At 36.6% G+C, this 20,852-nt stretch overlaps 1 protein-coding gene across 1 annotated transcript in view; it reads left to right on the forward strand.

Annotated features, from left to right (window-relative positions):
• The window catches only part of LOC145683337 (trypsin-like), an 883,540-nt gene that overhangs the window by 430,185 nt on the left and 432,503 nt on the right, over nucleotides 1-20,852 (forward strand). The gene's annotated exons all lie outside the window — the stretch shown is intronic.

The following is a 20,852-nucleotide window of genomic DNA, read 5'->3' on the forward strand; positions in this document are numbered from 1 at the left end:
AATCGTTTTAAAAAAAGTTCATATGTAATTTTGGTTTAATCAATTATTGCGAAGAAATATATGTTTAATTTATGTCCGACTAATAGTTCCATTATTATATAATTCTGCAAATAATTCCAAACACTGGTCACATAAGTTCAATTTAACGCAGTCCACATTAACATTGTAAATTACAAATTTCAAAAAGATATTCAATTTAGATCAGGTCGGTTCGTTGTTCCTCCGTCGTATAAAGTTTTCGTTACCTACTTAGCCCAGATTTTACATTATAGATGTCAGCACCTGTTGGACTACCACTACTACCCACTTGACCGCCTGGAGGCCAAGGTCAAGGCTGGTTACTATGGAACAAAAGCTAATTAATGAGTAATCTACAACTATTTTTTAAGAGTAATCCACCACTTATCCATAGTATTATCTAACCTTACGTAGATTCCTGGGCCCAGGCGTACGAATCGAACAGCTCTGACTTTTGTTCATTGTAGAATACTATGTAGGACTGGCTGGTTTAGCCTTTTCTTTCAAATCATCAAAGAAGCCAATTATTCTTAATAAGATGGGATAGTTACTGTGGAAAAAAAAACTACTACACAAAGTACAACATACATCTATATATATATATGATATCAACTTGTTACACCTTTTTTTTCTTTAGATGACCTAATGATATTTACAATGAATTTGTACATAATTACATTTACATTTTACGTGCTTTTCTCATTCATTTTGATTACGTTCCGATATCTTTTAAATACATAACGTGTCTTTTTAATTTTACATTAGGATTATCTACAAGTTTACCCAAACAACATTGGGTGTTGCAAAACTGATTATATCGAATGGACCAGAATAAGTTCTTGAGATCTTTGGGTTTACTTTCTTAAATAATGAAACTTTTAAAATTCTTTTTACCATTACTTTATCATGAATATTAAAAGTTGGTTCTATATGCTTATTTTTATAAGCCTTTTCTTTCCTTACCCAAGCTTTACAAATATTTTCAGCAGCTCTTTGGGCTAATTACTCTTTTCTTTTTTCTTTTCCTAACAAACCTAAATTAATTTCCCAATCACAATCTAAGGGTGAATAGAATTTACGCCCCATAAAGCTTTCAGCTGGAGTTAACCCCGTTTCAGATATCACATTTGAATTCAGATTAAATTGAATTTTAGGTAATAAGTATGACCATCTAGTTGATTCTCAGAAACGTAACATTTTAATATTGTCTTAATTAAATAATTTTGTCTTTCCGTTAAATTCGGCAAGGATTGTATGGGGAGGTTATGATATGTTTAATACCTTGACTGAATAGAAAATTTCCCACATATGCCCTACGAAATATGACGTACGGTCTGTCAATAGAATATTTATCCAACCATACCTGTATAACATATTCTCTAGCTTATTTATAATTACTCGTGAATTTAACTGTTTTATAGGTTTCGAAAATTGTAAACCGACTAGTATTATCCGTGGCTACCAATATATATTTATAACCATTGCATGAAGGCAAAGGGCCTTGTACATCAAGAAGCCAAACCTGATTAGGTCTCGTATTACTTACAAAATAATAATTTCCATATAATTTTACATTTCTACCTTTATTTTGTTGACAAATTAAACAGCAACGCACATATTCTTTAATTTCATCAAATAAGCCAGGCCAAATAAACTTTGAAGCTATTAATTAACTAGTTCTTTTAATCCCTTAATGAGATCCTAATCCCAATTGATCATGATGATATTGTAATCACATGATCAACTACCACATGACAGGGACAACTTTAGAATAGAAATATACAGATCTTAAAATTCCTTTTTCATCGTATTAGCTTAAAATTGAACTATAAATTTGTGTTGAAGCATCAGTATGAATTACAAAAGTGCATTTAGATCTGGAACCCTCAAGATAACATGATTAATTATTGCTTCTTTAATTTTACTCAAAGTTTCACACGAGCCCATTTAAATGGTATTTTATTACTACGTAATCTTTGTAAAGGTGCTAATAGTTCAGCATAAGAGTCTAAATATTTCAAGTAATATCCCAGAAAACCTAACAACTTGTTTAAACCACGCCTATTCTTGGGTTCAGGAAGCTCAGTTATTACTTTTACCTGTCATCATCTATTTTCATGTTCCCATCACAAAATTCATAACCTAAAAAATTGATTTTGCGTTTAAAAATTTGAGCCTTCTTTGGATACACTATTATCCCCCATTCTTTAATTGTCTGTATTACTTTCTCTAATAATATAAAGGCCCAAAGGGGTATTCCCAGAGATGGTAAAAATTTAAGCATCTTAAGAACCACTTTGACCCCCCTCTTATTTTTATTCAGTTTTAAAAACCAATATATTCATTTAAAGTAACACACATTATATATACAAAAACAATAGTAAAATGCAATAGTACTTCGTAAAAGAAATTTGTATAGTAATAGGTGTATGTATAACTCTATTCAGTTCCCCTTCTCTCTCTTACTACCTTCGTTCTGACTATTACAACACATATCATACAACCTTTTAATACTCATAGTTGTGTAATCCTCAATAAAATACAAAGTGTTAATTATCCAATAATACCCAAACTGACAAGTCAAAAGCTAAAAACATTATCAAGTACACCACAGACCAAGTTATGAAAGATAAAGCATAAATAATAACAATAAAAAAGAACTATCTAAAATTGTAATAAATTTTTCCAAACATTTATATACATCAACAACACCATTATAACAACAAGTAACATAATAAAATTATCCAACAAACATTTCTAGTATAAAAAGGCAATAAATAAATATAATATACAAGAAACCAATTATTAAAATACCTAAACTCATTAAAAGCCTTTGATTCTGTTATATATAAACAATCGTCTCAACACTACATTAAAAGTTTCAAAATCATCCATGTTTGTAAACTAATTAAACTTGTTAGTATAATATAATTGCGCATTAAGAATTTCAATATTTGATTTCAGGTCTAGTACAGCAATACGCTTGACAATAAAATTAGGCACATTAGATTCTTTAAAAAAATTTTAGCACTTTTACTAATTGCTCCCCTGGAACCAATAATCACCGGTATTACCTTGAATTTCTTGTCATCATTAAATTTTTCCTTTAAAACTTCATATTTAGTAATTTTCTCTAATAAAGCGGTCTCTTCCATATTACCTTCTTCAAATCGAATAGTAACATCAATGATATATCTATGAGTGAGATTTTCAACTACGAGATCCGGTTTCAGTTTACCCTTACTGGTATCGAATTCTAACTCTTTGCCAGTTCTAAACCCCTTAATCTGACAATGCTTCTCCAGGATATTAACCACTTGATTGTGTCTAAATGGTTCTACGCCCGGAGTGTGTATAATAAAATCGTCCCAATACGAATCAAAATGTTCCCCAATGGGATGATGGAATATCTTATTAAACAAATTAACTAAGACAAAACTACTTTCACAATAACCCAGTGGAAGCCTTTCAAAAGCAAAAGGACGTGTCGGAGTAGCAAAAGCGGTATATTTCTTACATCATTCTTTAAGTTTTGTTTGGAAAAAAGTTTGGCGGGCGTCAAAAACGGTGTAAATTTTATCTGTTCCTATGTTTCCTATTACGTTTTCCCCATTAGCAGCCGGATATTCCCCCGTTAACACCCTCATGTTCAGTTGAGAGTAATTGATCACAAGGCGCTTAGATTTATCCTTGTTTACAACTAGAAAACAAGGAGAAACATATGGTGAAGAATCTACTTGTTTAATGACACCCTTTTCTACTAATCCGTTCAAAGATAAATCCAATTCTTTTATCTTATGTTTTTGAAGTGGGTATGGCTGCTGAAAGCAGGGACTATAATCAGTTAATTGAATTTGATATACATAGTTTTTTATAGGTTCTAATTCATTGCTAATAACATCTGAATAGCTATGTACACAAATAATCTTTTATGTTTTTATCATAAATATTAGTGTGTATATCTACTGTACCTTTTAAATTATAAGGTGATTCAATTTCCGGATCATCAAATGGCTCTGCATACACTGGATTCGGGTACCACTTCTGGAACACCGCCAGCTGAACCAGTTCTTTGGGTCTGCATGAAGGATGAACTATTATCTCGCTCGTGACTCCGATTGTACTCTTTCCCTCCGTCTCCTTTCTTCTGTTTACTGACTACTCCACGGGCGTTCTTCTTCCCCTTAGGTTCTTTGACGGCAGATAACCACTAAATGTCACTGTATTAGGCTGAGAAGTATTAAGTTCACATTGATCACTTTGTACTGTCACACGAACGATGTTTTGTTCTTTCATAAACTTAATTGTTCGTTTCTTATAATCGATACATGCTTCATGCGCACTTAAAAATTGGCCGCCGAGTAATAACTGCACATCAGGTATATTCACCGCATAAAACCAGTCCGTATACTTTTTCTTATTTATGAAAAAAGTAAGTTGAACTGATTGGGTAACCCAAATGTTACACTGATTCAAAACTTTTACTTGTATCCTCGTCGCCAAAAGTGCCTTTACATCGCCGTGACGGGTATGTGACACCGCAGTACTCTAAGGAAGGGATGGTTGCATAACAAATTTTGATTAATTTTGAAGAGTTTTTATTTTGACTAGGGAAATAATGTAGGTATAGGGTGTAAGGGCATAGATTTAAAGCATCAGTGCACTGTCATCTCTGAAAAGATTTGTATTCTCAGTTTTTCAAATTATTGTCTTATATGTTAAGTTAAAAACTGCTAAAAACTGCTACTAGCGCTTTTCACTCTTCAGGAATTTACTACGACATGTTCGGGCTTGAATTATTTCATTCGCCTCACTGTAATTATTTGTGAATGGAAACTGATTACGCTGAACATGAGTATGTTTCGTTGTTGTAAATCAAGGGCCGTAATAAATGTGGATCAGGTTCTTATTATCATATAAAACACATAAGTATTTATTCCGTGTATAGAATAATATAATACAGTAACTAAGCAACATCATAATCACTAACGCCCGCAGGATTTTTTCTAACGGGGGGGGGGCGATATAGAGTTTATCGTTTTATTCCCTATATATATTACGTTAACAGTCATAACACTGATAACGTATATCGTCTTTCGCCGCTGTAGGCTATTAGTCAGAACACTGATCTCCAGATATGTCGAAAGAAAAAATAAATTGATATGAACACTGATGTGATTAATTTTACTGGATCGATCTATCTTCGATTTACTCATACTCCCCCAGGCCCCCTGCCCCAGGTATTTCAGCTGCTGCATTATATATACGGTTCCATGTCAAAAGGTCCTGACAAAAGTGAAAAGACCGAAAGGCCAGAGTCAATATGACCCGCAACAAAAGGACCCGAGTCAAAACGGCCCTGCTTCAAACGGACCCAGGTTGAAAGAGGCCCCGCTACAAAGGGGCCCGAGTCAAAATGGCCCATGTGAAAAGGACCCAGGTCGAAACGTCTCCGCTACAAAAGGGCCCGAGTGAAAATGGACCATGTTACAAAAGATCCAGACCACAATGACCCCGCAACAAAAGTGCTCGAGTCAAAAGGTTTCCGCAACAAAAGGGCAGGAGTCAAAATTGATCGAATCAAAACGACCCTTATCAAAAGGGTCCATGACAAAAGGGCCCGAGTAAAAAGAGACTTGCCTCAAACGAGCCCGGCTGAAAAAGAGCCCTACTACTAAAGAACCCGAGTCAAACGGCCCGGGCTAAAAGGCCTCCGCAACAAAAGGGCCCGAGTCAAAAGCGGCCGAATCCAAACGGCCATCATAAAAAGAGCCCGGGTCAAAAGTGACCCACGACAAAATAACCCGAGTCAAAAGGCCCCGGGTCAAAAGGTCTCCGCAAAAATGGGCACGAGTCAAAACGCCTTTCATTAAAAGGTTTCGAGTCAAAAGGGTCCCACGACAAAAGGGCTTGAGTCCCAAGCGACCTGCGTCAAACGGGCCCGGTTCAAAAGGTCTCCGCAACAAAAGGGCCCGAGTCAAAAGGTGCCGAAACGAAACGCCCTTCATGAAAATGGCCAGGATCAAAAGAGTCCCGCTACAAAAGAGCCCGAGTCAAAACTGTCCCACGTCAAACGGGCCCGGGTCAAAAGGTCTCTACAAGAAAAGAGCAGAAGTCAACAGTGGCCCCTCTACAAAGGGCACGAGTCAAAACGGACCCGCGTAAAAGGGCTTGGGTCAAACTTCTCCGCAAGAAAAGGGTAGGAGTCAAAAGGGCAAGAATCAAAAGGGCCGCGTCAAAAGGGTCCCACGACAAAAGAGCCCGAGTCAAAAGAGACCTGCCTGAAATGAACCCGTGTCAAAAGGTGCCGCGCTACAAGAGGGCCCGATTCAAAATGGCCCTAGTCAAAATTGCCCGGGTCAAAACCTCTCCGCAATAAAACGGTTTGAGTCAAAAAGATCCGAATCAAAACGCCCTTCATTTAAAGAGTCCGTGTCAAAAGGGTCCCACGACAAAATGGCCCGAGTCAGAATGCCCCGCGTCAAACGGACCCGAATCAAAACACCCCTCATCAATAGGGCCCGAGTCAAAGGTTCCCAGTACAAAGGGGCTCGACTCGCAAGGGCTGTGCGTCGAACGGGCCCGAGTGAAAAAAAGCCCCGCTGCAAAAGGACCCGAGTCAAATGGCCCCCTATCAAAAGGGCCTGGGTCAAAAGGTCTACGCAACAAAAGGACCCGAGTCAAAAGGGGCCGAATCAAAACGCTCCTCATGAAAAGGGCCTGGGTCAAAAGAGTACCACGACAAAAGGATCCGAGTCAAAAGGGCCCTGCGTCAAACGAATCCGAGTCAAAAGTGGGCCCGCTACAAAATGCCCGAGTCAAAACAGTCACGCGTCGAAAGTTCCTATTTAAAAAGGTCTCCGCGACAAAATGGCTCTGCGTTAAAAGGGTCCGGGTCCAAAGGGTTCTGCGACAAATGGGCCAGAGTCAACAAGAAACTTCGTCAAACGGGCCCTGATCAAAAGGAGCACCATTACAATAGGTCACGGGTCAAAACGGCCAGGCGTCAACTGGGTGCGAGTCAAAAGTTCCCTGCGTCAAAAAGGCACAAGTCAGAAAGACCCTGCGTCCAAAGGGCCCGGTAAATACGGTTCCACGTGTAAAAAGCTTGAGATCAAAGCAAGAGTGGAGATCAATCATGCAAAAGAAGATTGTGTACCCTTAGTAAGTTGAAGTGTTTATGCATATGAAGGAAATATATCTGTGGTTATTAATAACAAGTAGGAAATTTGAATGATAACATTAGTTTTGTTTGCTTGTTGATTGTTTTGGAACAATCGCTATCGCTTAAGTCGTTCTCCATGAAAGTTTGCTTGCACTCCCGTCATAGGCGGACGGGGTGTATTAGGGCCTAGGCCGCGGTTACTATGGAGGGAGCTCAGACTATAACACCAATTTCTAAAATAACGTACAATCAGTGGCGCAACGAGCTATGAACTCGGGGGCCCATGCCCTCTCCAAAGCAAACCTGATCTATCTTATACAGCAGCGTTGCAGACAAATTTTGGTGAAATTTCAAAATAGATCAAAGCATAAATGAATATTGAATTAAGTCAAAGCACTGTACGAAAGGAGAAATACCCAGTGAAAACCCCTACATTAATTTCTTAGAGTAATAAATGTTAGTAAAGAGTGCGTTATTTTATGCAAAAATAAAGATGTTCAAAATATTTATTATAGCGCAAATTTTAAAACTTGTAACCGTTAATAATGGGGAATTTGTGAATTGGAATTTTAATTTTAAGGTTTTTTTTAGCATGTTAATAATAAGGAAAACTAAATTGCTTGTAATGAGGAGAATTCAAAATTTCAATTTTGTCCACATCAAATGGTGCAGCACGTCGTTTGCAGACTACTGTACTGGATATTCTTGGCCCCTCCCGAAATAAAATCCTGGTTGCGCCACTGCATACAATCAACATCTGCGATGAGCCATCGCGTTGTGCAGTTGTAAATTCGTTGTTACTTGATAGTTTTTGCAAGCTATAATTTATCATTGGTCGTTGAAAATTTGATGTCACAGCAAGCACAGAATTTCCAGAAATAAACTTTCAAGAGAATCTTTTATAATTATTATTGTATTGCCACACGGGGTGTCTAAAAAGTCCCCTGACATGGATAACTCTGTTGTTATCAGAGTTACAACAAAATGTAAGAGGGGAAACCGCCTACAAATATAATGTTTTTAATAGACAGTAACTTCATTCATTTATGTTGTGGGTCCGTGTAAATGGTAACGTTGCATTTTCATGTAACATTGGGCGCATATAGAGTGTACAGCCCAAACGGCTTGTCCGATTTTAAAAATTCTTTCACTTTAGATTGAAAACATCATATTTGGAGACCGTTTCCCCGCCTATATTTTGTTGTAACTCTGATAATAAGAGAGTTACCGTATGTCACGGGACTTTTGAGACACTCTGTATAGTAGCTGAAACACTAAAAAAATAATAGCGAATAACTTTTACTATGGAATGAACAGGGCAGCTTACTAAAAATTGTAACACTAAACAACTAATAATAACTTTTGACTGCGGAATGAACTCGACAGTTTTACTGAAAATGATAAACACTGCTGAACCACGAAACAACTAATAATTTTAAAAAATTAAGATTCTTTGCAGTTCAGCTTATGAATCGCGGAGTTCCTGAATAACTTCGTTCACAGAGACTAAATTTAACATGTCTCTTTCCATATTCATTAGCAAAAATGTGTCCAAATGTCTTCACACAAACTAGCTCTGAGATTTGTTTACTCGAACTAACTTTGAGAAGCACCTTCCACGTGTCACCTCTGTGCATGGTAGAGACAATGCATGTTTGTATACAATGTATAAATTATTAAAGCAACTAGACTGACGGAAATTTGTGCAAAATTTCCCCTGCACATGACAAACAATTTTTATACAAGGTGTTTGCAGCGTCATTACCACTGTTACCGTGAATCCCGTCCAAAGATGTTCCATCTTCCATAGCATGCTCAGATGCATAATCATCATCATCTTCTACGGATTCAGGGGCATCATTCTCTTCAGGATCATCAAAAACGAGAACGTTTTGTGACAGTGAAATACACGACAGAGAACTGCATATTTTCTCCTGTATATCTTTGTATATTTTCTCCTGTTTTATTTTAGTTTTTTTCGGAAGAACTCTGAAAGCTCTTGCAGATACACCATTCTTCTTGATTTCTAAAAAGTCCTTAGGTTCCAGTATTTGGAGTTCTTTCGGCTGCTGGTATCTATCACTGACACATGTAACAGCTGTATTCAGAATTTTCGTTGAAGTTTTTTTTATTCTGAATAAATTATTTTCACTTATATTTAAGTTCTTTTCCAGTTTATCTGCTCTCCTGGCATTTTCTTTTTCTTTAAGATTCTTCTGTGCAAAAAGTTTTTTTCCATTGCTATCTCTACACCAGATTGCGCAAGCTGTTGATTTACTTTTACACAAAACATTTTTGTGTTTTCGTAAAGCATTAAACAGACATCTTTTGCCTCTATTTTCTTCTGAAGCTGCTGCTGCAAATTGTCTGGAAATCTCCAGGCAGTAAGATAGTCCAATCCGTGAGACTGCAGGTATTTTGAAACAGGCTCCGTTTCCGTAAATAAGTCCTGAAACACAGAAGTCCTCATTACAGTATTAAATTCTGTCCATTTATTCAGCAAAGTTTAGCTTAAAATTTTCATTTCGCATTAAAACCCCTGTTCAGTACATCATCACTGAGGAACAATAAAAATGAAAGAAATCTTGATGATAGACAGTCATCCTCGTCTTGGTTTCATGTTTCGTAGCGAAATTCATTAGTGTCCACTACTGCATTCAGTGCCTTGTTTCTGCTCCATTATCGTGTTGTACCAACTTGTTGAACTTTTCGTAGTCTGTCATGTCCCTCGTGGCTTGCATCAATCATTTTCTTACAAACATCCTTTCTTTTGTAGTATTCAGACAGAACATGGCACTGGTTTCAAATAAATTTGCAGCTTCAGGTATCTACTCAGTCGAATTTGTCATAACGAAATCAAGAGCATAAGCCATGCATTGGGTGTAAATGATTTCAGGATTATCATTCTCCAGTAATGCTTTAACTCCTTAATAGCATCCACTGAAGTTAGCAGCTCCATCAAAAAAGCAACTTACAATATCATCACAAGCATCAAAACATTTTTGTCACAAAGTACTCTTCTGACTTCATTATAAGTTAGTTGTCTTGTAGTGTCATTGTTTACCACTGGCGTCTCTGGCATATACAATTTGGGGAGGACATCAAAGAAAGTTATTTAAATGGTACTATCTAGCTCAACCTGTTAATTATCTTTAATTCCATTTGTTACATTTCTGCTTACCTTCACGGACCCCGTGAGGCATATCAAGAACTCTGTTACACAGCCTGAATATTATATGACAAATAAATATAATTATTATCATTTATATGTTATTCTGCCGTTAGTAAATAAATTAAATTAAAACAAAATATTGAATATTTTGTACTTCAAAATATTGGAGGGACGCGTCCCCATCGTCCCCCCACCAGAGACGCCCAAGCTGTTTACGACAACTACTAACAGCCGCTCAAATACTTGACCGTTTATAACGCAGAGAATTACTATAGCCAGCTGATTAAGCCCTGAAACATCTTGGATAGAATCAACCATTATGTTGAAATGCCCGCTTTCTTGGCGTCTTCCACTGTTTTCTCCTGTTATTTTGTAAACTTTTTGATAGAAAATAAATTTTTAAAAATGCGTTGTTTTCCCATTTTTGAATTATCAAATATAGACCTACAAGGTGTATTAACATCCATAAAGAACCAATCAGCCTGTGGTTAAATATGAACCCAGCTACAAACCAGGCACCAGTCTTCAACCTTGAAAGGGATGCAACTACCCTACATTATGAAAAAAGGTCCCAGGTCCCAACAGCTCAACATGATGAAAAACATGCCTAGGACCGCAACTGCTCAATGAAATGAAAGAAGGGCCCCAACTGCCCAATATAATGAATAAAGGGCGCAGGGCCCTAACTCTCAATGTAATGAAAGAAGGACCCAACTGTCCAATATACTGAAAGAAGGGCCCAATTCCCCAGGTACAAACTAAATCACATTTTCTGATAATAAAAGACCATAGTGAAAGATGGACCTAGCCACAAATCTAGTAACGAAAGGACCCTATTAAAAAAGATAACTTACTGATTGATGGAAGGGTGGAAGAGGAGTGTGTGTTGGTAGCATAATAACACTGAGCTACCGAATTATTTAGCTCTCTTTTGTTTTAGCTTTTCTTTCTCTTTCTTTCTTTATTCTTTCATCATTGTTTTCTTAGAGGGCCTAGGCCGCGATTGCGACCTAAGGGCCCTGGCCAGTCCGCCCCTAACTACCGTCTTTCTGAGTTTGTATTCTCGTGACATAGCTCAATCAAACTTTATATATTGCAGACTTTTCCCTTACTTCTAGAATTCCATTTCTACTCCTGGATCAAAGTATAAAAGTACATATTAGTATGAAAAATATTCTGTGGAAAACATTAGTTTAATTTTGCTGTGAGAAGACATGTGGATCTGTATACAGGGTTATTGAAAAGTATTGGGACAGAACAATAATAACGACATGTCAATTGCATTGATTTGGAGTGTGGTCACCATGGAAGGCATCTTGAATTCCGCCATATTGCATATCACACAATATTGTTTTAAATATAAAAGGTTATGATTTTACACTTCAACTTAGATTTGAATATTCCCACAAATGAGAATGTGAATTCATTTTTGACACTTCATCTGTTTGAGACAGGGTGTGCTATGTTTTACATATGTATCAAATAGGGAAAGTATTATGAGAGGGCTGTAACAAAGAGACACATAGACGGAGTAAAAGCAAATGTTAGAATTTGGCATTGGTGTATAAACTGTAAATGATTTAGTGCACATCATGGCAGCCATCTTGAATTCCGAATATTGTATACCACACAATATTTTTAAATAGAAAGAGGTATGTGTTGAGTTTTGATTTAGAGTTTAACGTCCCGTTCAACAGCGATGTTATATGAAAAGAGGTATGTGTGTCACATAAATTGATGCTAGAATCTTCGTACAAACTACATTCATCGTCCGTTTCAAAAGCATCGGAGTCTACATTATTTATTATTTCCATAATTTCTCCGGACGAAAATACGCCACTATCATAAGAAGCACGACTTGTCGCGGTGGTATTCATTAGGGATGGCCCTTTTAAAAAATCTGTTTTTCGATTTTCGGAAATTCATTTCTCGTTTTTTCGTTCGTTTTTCGAAAAAAAAAGTTTTTCGTTTTTCGGAAGTTTTTTTTTTGTCTTTCATTTTTCGAAAAAAATTGTTTTCCGTTTTTTCGAAAAGATCTTTTTTCGAAAAATTCGTTTTCCCTTTTTTGATGATTTTTCGTTTCTCGAAAAGTTTTCGGAATTCGTGGAATGATAATGTGGGAGGAAATGGGAGTACCCTGGGAAAATACACGGACACGATGTTGTCTGCCACGAAATTACTTGGTCTGGGATCAAATGCACAAGAGGTAAGCGTTCTAACACTGAGCTACCGTGCTCCTTGGATTTGGATCTAATGAAAGGTTGAATTGATTTTGAGTTTAACGTCCCGTTCAGCAGCGAGGCTATATGAGACGTGGACCTACTGATTAACGTGGACGTTCACCTCTGGTGCTTGGGGTCCCGGGTTCGATCCCAGCCCCCGCCAAGTGAACTTTGTGCTGGACAAACACCGTGCTCGTGGGTTTTCTCGGGGTTCTCCCGTTTCCTCCCACTTTCTTCATTCCACCATTCCTTACTCATCATCACCGTCTCCTTTAGCCTAACCGGCATAACCGTGGGACGTAAAACTCAAAGATTTCATTTCATTTCATTGATTAACGTGGAATCCGAACCACATGAGTTCCCGCCGGTAATCGAACGCGAGTCTAAGACGCCAAAGGCGCGTACGCTAACCGCTAAGCCACGGAGGGAGCTCGATCTAATGAAAGGATAGTGTGTAGTGCTACTATTGACGAAACTGATCCAATCACGACCAAAATTAGTATGCTTATGGACTGCAATGTATTTAGTACACTTGTTAAATATGTGTTTGGGACTTTGGTTCCAGAGTTATTGCTAATCAAATTTGTGTTTTAAGTTAGTGATATCAAGAAATTTCACTACGTAGCATTTGATTAAACTCAAATGATCTTGACGAAAGTTGGTAGGATCGTAAATATTGACAAGCTTGGTATGCATGGAAGCTCATATAAAATATTATGATGTGCAGACTTTTTGTTCTTGAGTTATTAGCTATCAATGTAAGGTTTGGAACCAGTGAAATCAAGAAATTTCATTAAAGCGCGAAAGATGGAACTCATCCAATTTTTACCAAACTTGGTAAGGTGGTAGACTTTGACGAGCTTAGTAACTATAAAGGTAACCAAGAAAGATTTGTCGGTTTTTCACCCAACACCTTCAAACATCGATATTTAACCTAAGACATACCTGGAAGATCAAAAATAGTCTCCTGCCAACGTTTTGGAAGGCCATGTATTCCATCGCGGTAGAACTTGGTGGGCCGTGAATCGAAAAAGGTATCAAGTGCATTTTGCACCTCTACTAGGGATTTGAACTGACGTCCTCTAAGCTGATTGTCCAAGGAATGGTACAGGTGGTAATCGGACGGTGCAATGTCCGGAGAGTATGGCGGATGCAATAGTGTTTCCCATCCAGAGTGTAGAATGGTGTCCAGGGTTATCCTAGCCACGTGGGGCTTAGCGTTGTCCTGTAAGAGGAGGACCCCTTTGCGATTCAGAAGTGCTGGCTCCAGTCTTGAGTTTTTTTCTTGAACACAGCTCAACTGCTGACAGTACACAGTTGCATTGATGCTCTGACTAGCCTGTAGCTGTATTTTTTCTCAAAATACTGTCCAGAAAAATTGGACTTGAAATTAGTTAAATCAATAAATTTCATTACAACGCGTTAACCTCATCCGATATTTGCCAAAGTTGATATGGTCATAGACTTTAACGAGTCTGGTACGCGTGAGAGCTCAGCATGAAATATTGTGATCCACAGACCCTTGGTTCTCGGTTCTTGAGGGATATAAATTAGAAATAAGAATTCACAAAGGTAAACAGTGTAAAACTTATATTTTACAAAATATTAAAAAATAATTATTTACTAATAGTGATTATTAATGTGTTATCGACAATATGGTATTACTGCTGAATCGCCGGACCAATTTGAAAATCGAAAAAATGGAGCAAAATATATTGCATTCGGTTATATTAGGTTGGATTACATTAAGTTACGTTAGATTATGTTATTAGATGCGCAGTTTTACTATACGGATCCATACTATAAGTAGGAGTAGTAGTAGTAGTAGTAGTGGTGGTAGTAGCGATAGTGATAGTAGTAGGAACGGGTTAGAAGCCCCACAGGGGTTTGTTGGTGTCTGTTCTCGACATGAAATGGGCAAATTAAAGATTTGCTCAAATTTATCTATAAATTATACAATCTATGGATCCGTATAGTAAAACAAGTGCACCTCTCCGCGAAATAGTCCATCCGCCTCCACATACAGTGCCGCTTACAACATCAAAAACAACCAGCAAATACAATCACTATCTGAGCTTTTGCTATTCCCCTTACCTGACTTTCAATCACTCTTCCTCATAAACTTAAATAAATTCTCCAATTGGCCCGGTAAATTTCCTAAAATTTGTCCGGCGATACAGCAATTAGCCTGACAGTATATTTTATAATGTAAAAAAAAAAGACTAACAAATTACCAAATAGAAGTATCCTGTATAAACTGATCGTGATAGTGTCAGGCAACTCTGTAATAAATTCACTTTTAACAATTGATTTTAACAAAATATGAAATATGAAGTGATTATATGTACTGATACTAAAGACTTCTCACTAAGATCCCCCATTCATTTCTCTTATTTTCTATAACTAATTAAGTCAGTATCAAAAACAATTTGATTCTTTCAAAAATAGGCAATTTAATACTAACAAAATACTATTGAATGGTTTATGTTCTAAAGATGTTTTATACACGGTAGAACAAAGAACTAAGTATCTGACTATAATAATCTCATCAAACGAGAATTCAAATTTTAAATAGGTGGGTCTTCTTTTTCGAATTAGTTTTTACTGCTACTAACTTCAGTAGAAGAATACTACTAAGATGAAATTTTTTTATTTAGTTGTTTGTTGAAGTTCAGTGTCCCTTTTCAGTATCGAGCAAGACTATACAAGACGTGGACCTACATTTTAAAGTGGAATCCGAACCACCATAACACGTTCAATGTTTTCCCACTCGGGACCCTGAGGATCAAAGGAATACGCGCTAGCCACTAGACCAATAGCAGGGCTTGAAATCTTTTCTTGGAATAATGAAATTATATATTTAAAAGAAACGTTTGTAGCTTCCTAGTACTTCTCTCGTTCTATGAGAAAAAAGATTGTAACCAGATATATATAGCAAGTATTTATCACTTTCGGTTGCATTAAACTTAGAGATGGAAACTACCATTACGGCACAGAATCCATAACAAAAACTGCTTCCGGCTATCGTCTTTTCTTTACTATGAAATCGGAAATGGTAGTTTCTCACTATTTCCGGTTTACATAGAGGGATAGCGATCGATATGACAATCTTCGAATCCTGGATTCATATATATAAACATCTCATTTTCTCTTATTATTTTTGCTCTATGGAGATCACTATTGAAATTAGAAGTGGTAGTAAATTTCTACCAAAGGATAAAACTTGGACATAGTCTATTGCGAAGGTACTGAATTCATGCTTCTCGCTTGCTCTATGGTGATCAATACTGAAACCGGGAGTTTTGATCAGGGGCGGATCCAGGACGGACTTCTGGCGGGGGTTAAAATACTGCTATTTTTACGAGCTCCAACTCTGGGATGGGTTTTATTTATATCTAAAATAAGAGTGTTCTCTTCTGGGGGGCGATCGACCCCTGGATCCCCCCTGATTGTGATACATTTTTCCTACTTCCTGTTTTTGTGGAGAAACAAATGAGTTTCGTTTCACAGTGTAAAACTTAAAAAAAAAACTAAGACTTGCGATCCATGCGAATTGAATTTTTAAACTTCAGTACAACAAGTAGCACAACTAAAACTCTTGGTTGGAATAGATTAATAAGATCAAAGATAGAATCTGTTCCTCGGATGCTGAATCCGTATCAGAAAGCCATTATTAGCTATCACTTATCGTTTTTGTTCTATGGCGATAAAGATTGAAAGCAGGAATGGCTAATTTGAACCACTTCCGGCTTGAATAGAGAGTTAAGGGAAGAGACGGAATCTATTTTTAGGATGCTAAATCGATTTTAGAAAACTTCTCGATATCTTTTATAGTTTTTGTTCTATGAATATAAGTATTCGAACCGAAAGTAGTAGTAAATTTCAAGCATTTCCGTTTACAACAGAGTGAAGCAGGTTATGACGATATGTTCTCTTAAAATCCTGAATTGATTCCAGAAAATTGCTTGTTGCTACCTATTACAATTTTTGTTTTATCGCGACAAGCGTTAACACCGGAAATGGTTAATTTGAACACTTTCGGTTCAAATAAAGTGTTAACGAAGAAGGTGGAATCTATTCTTGAGATGCTGGATTAATTTTAAAAAAATGCATCTCGATATCTCTGACCGATTTTGCTCAATGGAAATTAGTATTAGCCCTAACTATAAAATCAAAAATAGTAATAAACTTCAACCATTTCTGCCCTTGTGGAGTGTTGCAGATTGTAATTGTATTTCCTCTGGGGAACCTGAATCGATTGTAGGTGAACCATTTGTCGCTATCTATTACCAATTTTGTTCTGTGGCGATTAATGTTGAAACTTGTAATCGTTAATTTGAACCACTTCTGGTGTGAATAGAGATCAAGGGAGAAGGTAGAGCCTATTCTTAGGACGCTTAGTCGATCGCGAAAAACCGCATCGCTATTTCTCCAAGCTTTTGCTTTATAAAAATCCGTATTGAATCCCTATTGAATATACTAGTAAATTCAGCCACTTTCAATTTCGATAGTATTGTGCGCTGAGATGATATATAGCTTATATACTCTTGAGACGCTGTATCGATTCGTTTAAAAAAAACACACTTGTGGCTATCTATTACTATTTTTGTTCTATATCGATCAATGTTAAACCGAAAATGATTATTTTAAACAACTTCTGATCTGAATAGAGGATTAATGGAAAAGATACAGCTATTTCTAGGTAGTTGAATCGATTCAAAAATCTACATCTCGATATCTCGTAATTCAGTATTAAAACCGGAAATAATAGTAAATATAAAGAATTTCTGGTTTTGATTAAATGTTGTGGATAGTTGTATGTTGTCTAGGACGCTAAATTGTTTGCAACAAATCGCTTCTCGCTATCTGTTACGATTTTCGTTCTATAGCGATACAAATTGAAACCAAAAATGGTATTTGAACCACTTATAGTTTTAAATGGAGGGTTAATTTAGGAGATCGAACCTATTTTAGGGGCTCTAAATCGACTTATCATTTTAGGGGCAAGAAACGACTTCTCAATATTTGTTACTGTTTTGCTCTGACACCTCTCGACAGACAGACGGACAAAGCCATTCTCAAGACTTTCGACACTTATGCATAGCTTAAGCTGCAAGTGTAATAACGGCGAACATTGAATATATTCTTGGGACACTGAATTGGTTCTGGAAAATCGCGTCTTTCTATATGTTACCGTTTGTGTTCTGTGTTGATCAACAATGTAGCAGAAAGCGATAGATCTCTACCACTTCTGGATTATTAAATAAAAGTCAATTGCATTAGATGAATCTATTCGTGTTGCAAACTTACATGTATGCTTCTCGCTATTTCTTGCCGCTCTTGCTCTGATACCAGCTGACAGACGAACGGAGGGATAGGCAGACAGATGAACATAGCCCTTCTATAAGACTTCCTATACGTATGCATAGTATACTATAGTTTGGAAGTACTAACAAATGAAATAAACTCAGTTTGTTTTACAAAAATTATCCCTTTTCCGTTTCTCGGTAGTTTTCGTTTTCCGGTTTTCGGAAAAATTTCGTTTTCGTTTTTTCGAAAAAAATCGTTTTTCGTTTCTCGAAAAAAAATTCGTATTTTCGAAAAAATTTTCGGTTTTGAAAAATTCATTTTTCGAAAAAGTATTTTTCAAAAGAATGTGGCCATCCCTAGTATTCATAGCCGAAAGCTCAACTAAAAAGCCGGATGCTAAGCAAGCTACAAGAAGGATGTTGAAACAACGCTTCCACTGGCTAATAGAAAAAGGAAAACAAAAGTAGCTACAGGTTTTTGCCTTTTGAGTACTCATATCTTTTTGGGAATATATACTTGACACAGCATGCCTTTTAAATGTACGCCAGACGTGACCTGTACACATGAAGGTGCAAAATATTCGTGAAAAGTAAACAGATGAGACCAGTTATATGCTTCTGTTTTCTAACAGTCAACTTCGTGTTCAACTGCAGGAACTGACCTTGATACCTACTCAACACCTTGTAACAAGAGGGCAACTATAGTTACCCATAGGTCTCTTGCAGCTACACAGCGAGCTGTGTGTTCTGTGTGTCTGTCTCTCTCTGCCCCTGGCTGTGTTTGCTTTTCATGCTTTGGGGGAAGGGGTAAGACACCCTTGCACACCTTCGAACATAAAATGATCGAAAGACGACCTATGTTAATGTAGAGTTCATAGTTTCAAACAGTGGCGTATACTGGTTTGAAGGCATTTGGCTACCACTGACCTTGCATATTATTATTAATAAAAATGGTAATAATAATAAAAGTAATATAATAATAATAATAATAATAATAATAATAATAATAATAATAATAATAATAATAATAATAATAATAATCACAATATGCATAACAATGAACAAAAGGTGATTGATGTGTTTTGTTTAGTGATGAGCAAATGCAAGGTTTTGGTCTGAGCTCCTCCGTGGCTAAGCGGGTAGCGTACGCGCCTTTGGCGTGGGAGACCCGGGTTCGATTCCCGGCGATAGCTCATGTGGTTCGGATTCCACGTTAATCAGTAGGTACACGTCTCATATAGCCTCGCTGCTGAAAGGGACGCTAAACTAAAATCAACTCAACTCAACGCAAGGTCTTGGTCTTGGTCTTGCACATCGAGCCTTCGTCTTGGTCTTGCATATCGAGTCTTGATCTTGGTCTTGCACTGGAACCCTTGGTCTTGGTCTTATTCTTGCATGCAAGAGTCTTGCAAGTCTTGCATTTAAGAAATCTCAAGCTTTTCATAGGTAAATTTTACTATGGATATAAGGGATAATAAACTCTACAACGGAAATACAATGTATGTTTCTAAATGTAATATAATTTAACGTCGTGTAAGTATGATAGCGTACAACATAGGTTATGACCTTTATTTTTTTTTAATGGGTGCCCATGCTTCACTACTGATAAGATATGCCTAAATCACAGGGTTTCGTAATCTGTTTATATATATATATATATATATATATATATATATATATATATATATATATATATATATATATATATATATATATATATATATAACAGATCCAACATTCCACTGGTTCCCAAACTGAGGAGGCTACCCCTGTTTCGCATGAAAGAAAATCAGACGGCACAGATTATTGAAATACCATGAATTGCAAAATTATTTTTACACTCTAAAGGCGTCAGCTAAGACTTTAGGGACTACAAGCGACGCCTTTTTTTTTCCAACCACGATTAGCTAATGCTTGTATTAAACAAACTTCCAATTAAATATTGAATTTTTGTTTTACTGATTCCAATATGTACTCTATGTGGCAGAGACATTCACATTACGCAAAAGCGATGAAAAAATTGTAGACTTTCCAAACATAGGCATGGAGAAAAAAGGAGAGAATTAACCGTGTTGAACAAAAACGAATGAGGTGTTAGAAATATTAGCAGTAGGAAATAAAAAAGTAGAATTTTAGATATTGTTAAGAGGGGGAAAGGGAACTGTTTAGGATATTGGCTGACGAGGAACTGTATTACAAGGGACGTGCTAGAGAGTATTGTGGAAGGAAAAAGAGGGAGGGAGCGAAGCAAACTAGTTGAAGGAAGGTATTGAAACAGAAAATTGCCACGTCAAGACGAAGAGACCAGCTGAGGACCACCGAACGTCAAACCTTGTCTGTTGAAGCAAATAACCTGCCAATAATAGCAGAATAGCTATTATGATGATGATATGTTTAGCAATATTGACACAAAAAAAGGGAAAGAAAGTTAAAATAATAATTATTATAATCAAACCTCTTAATATTTTAGAATAATTTGAGGGAAAACTGAAAACGACTCAACTGTCTATGTCTCTTGTGTAGACTCAATTTATACAAATACTGTTGACCTGTATTAGAAATACAAAATAAGGGCATCAAACTCCAAGTTATTTGAAGTCTCACTTGGGAATATGCATTACTAGCATCAAGTATCTACTTTGTTGGGTTAAACTAAAATAATAATAATAATAATAATAATAATAATAATTATTATATATATATATATATATATATATATATATATATATATATATATATATATCGTTAGTCAATCACTTTTTTACTATTAGTAAAGCGCTCTCTCATATCGGTCATCTTCGATTATTTTTATGTTTCCCTCTCTTCCTCCTCCCCAAGTTGCCGGGCTGAATTTGGATTTAAACGGCATCACAAGTGTCACTGTTCGTGTCAGAGACCACGAAACTATGGATTCGGCACTAATATTTGGTCATTTTTAATCATTATTACGCATCTCCCTCTTCCCC

This window comes from Thermobia domestica, chromosome 4 (genome assembly GCF_964235325.1).
Source record: "Thermobia domestica chromosome 4, izTheDome1.hap1.1, whole genome shotgun sequence".
Taxonomy (NCBI): Eukaryota; Metazoa; Arthropoda; class Insecta; order Zygentoma; family Lepismatidae; genus Thermobia; species Thermobia domestica.